The sequence below is a fragment of the Pinus tabuliformis genome, chromosome Q, assembly GCF_031772625.1.
Source record: "Pinus tabuliformis cultivar Carrire ecotype Pingquan chromosome Q, CPIR1, whole genome shotgun sequence".
Lineage (NCBI taxonomy): Eukaryota > Viridiplantae > Streptophyta > Pinopsida > Pinales > Pinaceae > Pinus > Pinus tabuliformis.
The window spans coordinates 646,169,139-646,179,228 of record NC_142296.1 but is presented as its reverse complement, the minus strand read 5'-3'; the positions used below and the strand labels follow the sequence as shown (position 1 = coordinate 646,179,228).

The window sequence follows — 10,090 nt, the reverse complement described above, 5'->3', positions numbered from 1 at the left end:
GGAAACAATATTTTCTTAGTTATGTGTTTTGGAAATTATATCTAAAAAAACAAATTTAGAAACTCATTTTTTCCCTCTTTACCATTATATTGATGACTGTGCAAGAAATTGCGAGAGATAATTATATCTAACAAAAAAACAGGTTTACAAAAAGCAAGTTTCGCTTGTTTTATTACTTTATGGTCTATGCAAGGAATAAGCAGCCTTGTTGGTTTCGTTTGTTTTATTACTTGACCATCTATAAGGTCGCCCCTTATGCTTTGGTCACACCAGATTCACTGCAAAAGGAGTACGAACATTATGCTTTCCATCGCTCCACGAGTGTACCGAAAACATATCCTTTGGTGGCCACACCAGATTCACTGCAAAAGGAGTACGAACATTATGCTTTCCATCGCTCCACGAGTGTACCGAAAACATATCCTTTGGTGGGAACCTTGGTTGCTGTAAAAACTACGTCGAAAGATAGCTTCTTGGAAGTTTGAGAGAATTGAAGAAGTTCTGGAGAGACATTCACACTTAGACCCGGAGGTGCACCGATGGTAACCTTGTAAGTGGGTGTGAGATCAAGACTGATGTTTGTGACGCTTCTGCTTACAATTGTGCTCCCATTCACAACATTTAACTTGGAAATGGCTATACTTGGATAGTTCATGTTACTGATCAGATCCACCTTTGCACCTGATGGACACCTATAGGTTTTATTCGCGGCGATGAGCTTGATATTCTCAGAGTCTAGACCGTAATTACACAGAAAGTGGAAGTAATCATCGATTGATGTTTCATATACAAGTCATGGTTGCATAGCTCCTATTGGATTTTCCCATATTGTTCCTTACAATGGCTGCCATATACATTAGAGTGCAGATGTTAGAAAGAGAGACAGTTGTGAAACAGGGATTTTTGTGACATATATGCTGAGATTGAAATAATTAAATACCCATTACCATTAACATTGACTACAATCACTACTTGAACTAATTCAATACCTGACTTGAAGGATGGCCCTGAACTAACCCTAGGAAAAAAGTTGGTTTAAGGGATTATGCATTTCAAGAATAAAACCTGATCATAAGTACCTGTTGTCATGAGGGCTGATCTGATAACAGAGGGGCTCCAAGTAGGATTCATAGATTTTAAAAATGCAGCAGCTCCGCTAACATGAGGAGCTGCTACGAATGTTCCAGCCATCATGTCAAATGCGGTAGACATCGTCTCTGAAAGAACTGTGTCTATAAACGTATTGGGAGGATCCCCTGCAACAATGATGTTGAGACCTGGTGCGCTGATGTCTGGCTGCAAATATCAATTGAAGGATTGAGGTTGTTATGATCTCTCATAATTAGCTTCTGAAAGTTAATTGGCCACTACTTACCTTGAGAATGTTCTGGATCAGCGCTCCAGGACCTCTTGATGAAAATGATGCAACAACAGTAGCCGGCTTCTCATTTGCAACCACCGTTGATGGAGTAATTGTTGCAACAGGATTTCTATAATGACAAGGCTTGGAAGATTATAAATAGCCACACTCTAATTGGATGAGCCAAATGAATCGATATAAACATGTGAAAAGAGCAGGAATTGTAGGCGAACGCACCTGGTTGAGTTTATGTAAGAAAATATCTTTGTTGCAGATGATTTACTTATTGCAGTCCCTGCAAAGGTACCGTACTCAAATGCTTCATATATCTGTAAGTCGTCCACGACAATCATGCCTACGGCTCCAGTGTACTCCTCAATTTCTGCTATCATGTATCCCCTCGATGTAGCTGTCTCATTTGCAATACAGACTACAATCTTTCCTTTCGTTTTGTTTTCATCTAAGCACTCTAGCACACAATTGTTGCACAATACCTTCCTTTGAATTTCCCCTCTTCATGAAAAATATAATTATAAAATTCCTACATTATGTACTTTAATTTCCCTACGTTAAATCTGTGTTGGAAAGTTACCTTGCCGTTACTGGGTCAAAGGGTCGGTCACAGGACTTCGCAGGTATGCTTCCTCCGTACACAAGCGGGTTCACGGCCGATTGGCTGATATTCGAAAATGTGATGCCCTTACCCTCAATGCACAGTACAAATTTTTACAGCCAACTCTCAAAATACTGAATCTACAAATCCACATTTTACAACAGGTTTGTTTATGGAACTAATCCACATCTGTTCGATCATCAGAATTGTTTTGCTAATTCGAGATAGTGACAAAACTGCATTTTATTGCCCCTTTAGTCGACTTCTTTATAAAATAGTCTTTAAAACTATTAGCAACAAGCATGAAATTAACACTATAAAAACAGGCATGCTCTTGAATTATTAATTGTTGTGTAAAGTGAAAAAACATTATACTATTGCCTAACATCTTGTTCTCACCTGAATAATCTTACCGTTGCCTAACACAACGTTTGACCGGAAATCCCGGTCGATTGAGGTCGCTCCGACTATAAAATTCCATGGCGTAGAATTAACCACTGTTTGGGAATCAGGTCCCTCGTTTCCTGCAGAGGATACAACCAGAATTCACAAAATCGGCCTGATTTCTGGACTGAAATCCAATTGAGATGGATACAATATCCACTCCATCTTTAACTGCATCGTCAAAGGCAGCTAAAATCTCCACCCATAGTCCAGCCCACAAACCCTATACATGGTAATTCTGGTAGAGGAACTGGCCGGTCCACCTCTGGCTGTTCCCGTTAGCGAGACCATTATAGTTTGCATTGTCCACAAAGCTGCCAGCTGCAGTGGAAGCTGTAAACGTGCCATGGCCATCATAATCTCTTGCAGTCCCTGTTTGTGGCAATATTGATTTCAGTTTAATGCTTGTCACCAAATCATCGTCCTCTCCACCTGAGTAATATCTTGCCCCAATTATTTTCCTGTTAAGACAACAATATTATTTTAGCCGTAAGCCACACAAGAATAGAAGCAACGAACTTATTTCAGTTGCATAGATCACCTGTTGCAGTTGGAGACATTGAAACCTTCTCCCTTAACGCACTTTCCCTTCCACCGCGAAGGAACAGGGCCCATACCCTTATCACTCAAGCTGGCTGCTTCCGGCCAAATGCCTTCAAGATAAAATATTATTCTCACAAGTTATAAGAAATTGTTTAAAAAATAATTAAAAATCATTATAATCAGCATAGATTTATTTAATTTAAATTTAATCGGCATTAAAAATTTAGGTTTGATGTGATGTCTCAAATCTCTTTTCACTTAAAAAAAAATTACAGTTCAGCATTAACATGTTTGGAATCTTTTTTTATTTAAAAAAAATATATTAGATTTGATATCTCAAATCTCTTTCCACTCTAAAAAATACAAGAGATTTAATGTCAATAACTAATAAATAAAAAATTAATTATTAATTATTAATTATAATTATAATCATTTATTTTATATTATTATTTTCTAATTTAATTAAATGAAATGAAAATATTTTATTAATAATTATAATTATTATTTTTTTATTTTCTAATTTAATTAAATGAAATCAAAATATTTTATTAATAATTATAATTATTATTTTTTTAATTTTATTTTTTAGATATTTTTTAATTTTATGTAATTTGATTGAGTTAAAATCTTGAACATGATATTATATTACATCTCTATCATAAGCATATAACTTAACCGAATGGAATTTCAAAAGACTAATATACCTGTATCTAGAAACCCTATTATGACATCAGCGCCAGAAGATTTCGATTGTGTGTAAGAAGAGCCTGCCATGGCCAAGTCCTTTTCTAAGTAGTCCCATGAGTGTGTTGTATGAAGGTTTAACACTGGATCAGGGAACACTGATAGTACTCCTGCTTTCCTTGCTAAATCGTGGGAATTTATATATCAGAATAGGAATACTCATTAACAACAACGCTGGTTAACGAGACGTACCATCTAATGCAGTCGCTTATTCTTTGGATAATATTGCTGCGAATCCATTAAAGGCATAAGTATAGCTACGCACCAGAGATTTCTCTGCGTGTCTCGGACTGCAAAGGTTCAAATACCCCCCCCCCCCCCCCCCCCCTCCCCCAACACATACATAAATATAAGAACAATAAAATCAATTCTGAAATTTGAATGTTTATTTCATAATTTGATACCTTACGAGAACAGAAAAAAGAACCTACAGATGACTGGTTACAAGCTCTTCTTTATTATTGTTGAGTAAACTCCCCATGTATACAATATGCACCTGCATGTAGGTCAGTGAAATTAGCGACATTAAAACTGTTGGAGCAAACAATGCGCAGCGGAAATATAAAAGGCATACACAACACATACAAAATCATAAAAAACATAACACAAAGATTTAACGTGGTTCAACCAACCAATCTGGGCTACATCCACCAAACAGAGGCATCAACAATCTTATTATTCAACAGAAGATTACAACAATTTAATTCTTCACGCATACTCTCAGCTCACCCTATTTTCTACACTACTATCCTCTACGGGCTTACATTTCTTATAGCTGGAGTATAAAACTGAATCATAAATTCTCTCACAACAAATATAGGATGCATTAACTCCTCCTCAAGAATAATGGAGCTAATATAGCAACTAATCCTATTGTTGTCACCTACATGAGATTTTTGCTAAATTTAATAAACAGAAAATCTAAACAATCTCCACCTTGACAACAATTAGCCTGATACCCTGTTCATTTATTATTTTATCTTTTCTGCAAGCCAAGAGAAGCTAGACATCAACGTAGCTTCTCTAACAAAACTGGTTTCATGAACATGTTTGCATAGTTTTCCTTCGTATGCACTTTTTGAAGAGAGACTCCCCTTTCAGTGATAACCTGCCTTACAAAATGGTACTTGATAGGTATATGCTTTGATTTAATATGATAGGTCGGATTCTTAGCCAAATGAATTGCACTTTGAATATCACAAAATAACTTGATGTTGTCCTACAACCTACCAAACTCACCAAACAAACCTTTCAACCAAACCGCTTCTTTGCAAGCATGTGAAGCAGCTATGTATTCTGCTTCAGTAGTGGATAAAGCAACAATATTCTGTAGCTTTGACATCCAGCTAATAGCTCCACCTGCAAGAGTAAAGACATGCCCTGAATTTGACCTTCTCTTATCCAAATCACCTGCAAAATCGGAATCAACATATCCACAAACAAATTCACTACTCCTGTTATAAGTGACACAATAATCATGTGTGCCTCTCAAATACTGAAGCACCCATTTCACTGCTAACCAGTGTTCTTTTCCTGGATTTGCCATATACCTGATGACAACTCCAACTGCATGTGAAATATCTGGTCGAGTACAAACCATCGCATAGATTAAACAACCTACTACATTGGCATATGGAATTCGAGACATATATTCCTTTTCTTCATTTGTATTAGGACATAAACTAGAAGAAAGCTTAAAATGGGAACCTAAAGGGACTGAAATAGGCTTCACATTGTTCATACCAAACCTCAAGAGTATTTTCTCAATATACTTCTGTTGTGATAGCCACAACTTACCATTACTTTTGTCTTTGAAAATCTCCATGCCCAAAATTTGTCTTGCTGCTCCTAGATCTTTCATATCAAATGTCCTAGCCATATGAGCCTTTAACTTGTTGATCTCTATTATGCTTTTGCTTGCTAAAAGCATATCGTCAACATACAACACTAAGATAATGAACGTGCCATTACTTAATTTCTTAAAGTAAACACAATGATCATATTCACTTCTTATATAATTTTGACTCATCATGAAAGAATCAAATTTCTTGTACCATTGTCGAGGCGACTGCTTCCAACCATACAATGATTTCTTGAGCCTGCAGACAAATTTCTTGTTGCGATTTTGAACAAACCCTTCCGGTTGTTCCATGTAAATCTCCTCATCTAAATCTCGATGTAAAAATGCAGTTTTAACATCTAGTTGCTGTAATTCTAAATCAAGTAAAGAAACTAATGCTAATACAATTCGAATTGAAACAATTTTTACAACTGGTGAAAATATCTCATGAAAATCAATGCCTACTTTATGAGAAAAACCTTTTGCGACCAGCCTTTCTTTGTACCTGTCCTCTGTATGATCAACACCCCTTTTCAATTTGTAAACCCATTTACATCCCACATTTTTTCTGTCTTTAGGAATTTCTACCAGATCCCATGTGCCATTCTTGTCTAATGCCATCATCTCGTCCTTCATAGCTTCTTTCCACTTTTCACTTTTAGAACCTTCTACAGCTTCCTGATAGCACAAAGGTTCATCATCGTTAGCGGTTAAAGCAACTGAAGTAACATAATCATCATACCTTTTAGGAGGACATTTGATTCTCGTGGACCTCCTTAAAGATGTTTCTGGTACTTCCACAATTTGCTGATTATTATCTGTAGGAACTTCTTCATGATCTGCATCTGAAACATGTTCATGATCTACATCTGAAACTTGTTCATGATCTGCATCTGAAACTTGTTCATGACTTACATCTGAACCATGTTCATCTTGACTATCATCGGTATTTGAACTACTTTCAAACTGAATGTGTTGAAGCTTAGATACATTATCCTGTTTCAATTTATCATCTACATCTGGATTTTCAAGTGAGGATTCATTAAATTTAACATCTCTGTTAATGATGATCTTGTGAGTAGTAGGATCCCACAATCTGTATCCCTTAGTCTCATCACCATATCCAACAAAGATATATCTTTTTGATTTAGGATCTAATTTAGAACACTGATGTTTCGGAACTAGAGCATATGCATCACAACCAAAAACTTTCAGTTTAGAATAATCACAAGGATGACCTTTCCATACCTCTTGAGGAATTTTGCATCCTATTGCAGTTGATGGTGATCGATTTATCAAATAGCAAGTTGTAGAAACCGCTTATGTCCACAATTCCTTCTACAAATTGGCGTTACTCAGCATACTTCTTGCTCTCTCTAAAAGAGTCCTGTTCATGCATTCAGGAACTCCATTTTGTTGAGGAGTATATACAGTGGTTTTATGTCTTTCAATCCCAGCGTCCTTGCAATAATTATCAAATTCATTTGAAGTAAACTCACCTCCATTGTCAGTTCTTAAACATTTAATGGTTCTTCCAGTGATGTTTTCAACTAATGCTCTAAACTGTTTGAAAACTGTAAACACATCAGACTTCTTCTTTAACATGTAGACCCACACTTTTCTAGAGAAATCATCAATAAAAGATACAAAATATGACGAACCTCCATATGAGGTTGTAGGAGATGGACCCCAAACATCAGAATGGATATAATCAAGGATTCCCTTACTAGTATGTTTTCCAGTTTTAAACTTCTTCTTGCTTTATTTCCCAAACAGACAATGTTTGTAGAAATCTAACTTATCAGACTTTAAATTAGGAATTAAGTTACAATCAGATAAAATCTTTAAACCTCTTTCGCTCATATGGCCGAACCTTTGATGCCATAAACGAATAGAATTACTGTCATTTTCAGACACTGTAGAAACATGATCTGACTTTGTTCTTCCTTCTAACTGAAAAAGATTTCCAACCTTATTTGCTTTCATTACTAGTAAAATTCCTTTATAAACTTTCATTACTCCACCTTGAATAAAAGTTTTATATCCATTAGTGTCTAGTACTCCTAGTGAAATGAGATTTTTCCTTAGTTCAGGTACATGTCTTACATCAGTTAGAATTTTATTTGTCCCATCAAACATTTTAAGCTGGATGCTTCCAATTCCCACAATGTTACATGTGACATCATTTCCCATGTAAACTACTCCATCATTGATTGGTTTATAAGTTTTAAACCATTCTCTATGAATGCACATGTGATTTGATGCACCAGAATCTAACAGCCAATGTTGATCATGATTAGACAAATCAACTGATAACACTTCATCACTCATACCTGTCTTGGATGCCGAACCTGTATCTATCGTGTTTGCTTCTTTCTTCTCTGTTGAAGAGTCTTCTTTGGATGTTTGTTGTCTCTTCCAACAGTCCTTCTTCAAATGTCCCGATTTGCCACAAAACCAGCACTTTACCTTACTCTTCTTCCCTTTCGATTTTGAACGCGAGTCATTGTGCTTACTGAAGCGTCTTTCTTTAGAACGACCTCTGACCATCATTGCTTCTGATGTAGAGGTTTCTGAATTTGACCTCTTCCTTGTCTCTTCGAACAACAAAGCTCCAACAACATCATCAAATTCAAGGGTTATACTAAGACTTATAGAAGTAACAAAATTATCCCATGACTCGGGCAACGAGCATAATAAAGTTATAGCTTTATCTTCTGATTCAAATGTTACTTCTATACTTTCTAATTGCACTAGGAGAGTATTAAAGACATTCAAATGATCAGTAATAGCTGTACCTTCCTTCATGCGCAAACTGTACAATTGTCACTTCAGAAGAATCGTATTGGTTAAGGATTTTGTCATGTACAACTTCTCAAGCTTTGTCCACAAACCAGCAGCAGTTTTCTCTGACACGATGTTAAACAAAACATCATCCGCCAAACATAGTTGAATACCGCTCAAAGCTCTTCCATCCAATTTGTTCCATTCATCATCTGTCATGGTGTAAGGATGTTTGGATTTTCCCAACAAAGCCTTCGCCACGCCTTGTTGCACAAGTAGATCATGCATCTTTACTTTCCAGATCTCGAAGTTGTTTTTGCCATTGAACTTCTCGATCTCAAAACGAGCACTTTGAGTTTTTGCCATGTTGTTACAAACAAAATCTCCAATTCCAACTTTTAATAAATGAAGTTCTTATTTAACAAATGCCTTTACCTTATACTATAATGCCTCTGCCGTACCATGTCATTATAATTTCAAAAAAACAAAAATTGCAGTTTTACCAGAGGGAAAAATGCCTGGCGCTCCTCGACGGCGGAAGATCCGCGCCTGAAACAAAATCCACATGAGGCATGAAATTGGCGTGATTAACCCTTGCGTTTCCACGCCAATAGCCCTTTCTGGCGCGCTGGCGCGACCGTTCCTGAATCTTCCGCGCCAATGGGCGCGACTGTTACTGAATAAACCGCGCCAGCCCTTCTTTAGCTCAAAATTGGCACGACTGTTTGTGCCAAAACTGCGCCAACAAAAAAAAAAGCTCCACCTTCCGCAGCAGACTTGGCGTCTCTGTCACACGTACCAGCTCCACAACATGCTATGATACCAATTGTTGGAGCAAACAATGTGTAGCGGAAATATAAAAGGCATACACAACACATACAAAACCATAAAAAACATAACACAAAGATTTAACGTGGTTCACCCAACCAATCTGGGCTACATCCACCAAACAGAGCCATCGACAATCTTATTATTCAACAGGAGATTACAACAATTTAATTCTTCACACATACTCTCAGCTCACCCTATTTTCTACACTACTATCCTCTACGGGCTTACATTTCTTATAGCTGGAGTATAAAACTGAATCATAAATTCTCTCACAACAAATATAGGATGCATTAACTCCTCCTCAAGAATAATGGAGCTAATATAGCAATTAATCCTATTGTTGTCACCTACATGAGATTTTTGCTAAATTTAATAAACAGAAAATCTCAACAAAAACTGAGTAATCTTGTAGCGAAAAGAGAATTAATTTGAAGAAATTAAGAGTCTGTACCTTTCCATCGTCAGCAATGGTGAGGCTGAACAGCAGAGTGTAGAGAAAAAGCAATGCAAAACAAAGCTTGAACCCCATCACTAATATTTTTCACTACTATCTACTCAATCTGAACGGTCTGTTGTAAGACTTTGGTGGAGGGCGGTGCTTTATTTAATGGAGGGAGAATGAGATCGAGCAGAGTGAGTGGTGTATGTAGTGGATCTGATGACGGCCACTTACGATTTAGATTCGTGGAAATCCTTGCAGCGCTTATCGTGTTAAAAAAAGGTCGCAATTTCATCATAAACTTGAGAATGCACGAAATGATGAGAATAAATTACACAAAAATTGCACGCTCATACTCGGGAATGCGTTTTTCACAGTAGAGTCCAGCTCTCCCGATGGGACAAATTCTCTCTTCCCGCCATTGATTTCTTTTGTGGGTTCTCAATCCTTTGTTCCTCAGCCGCTGGTTTATATTAACGCGCTTACCCTTTT

The 10,090-nt window shown here is 36.9% G+C and overlaps 1 pseudogene; it reads right to left on the bottom strand.

The window, feature by feature from the left end:
• Window positions 1-254: 254 nt before the first annotated feature.
• On the bottom strand, window positions 255-9,688 carry LOC149221152 (CO(2)-response secreted protease-like; annotated as a pseudogene).
• Window positions 9,689-10,090: the final 402 nt, after the last annotated feature.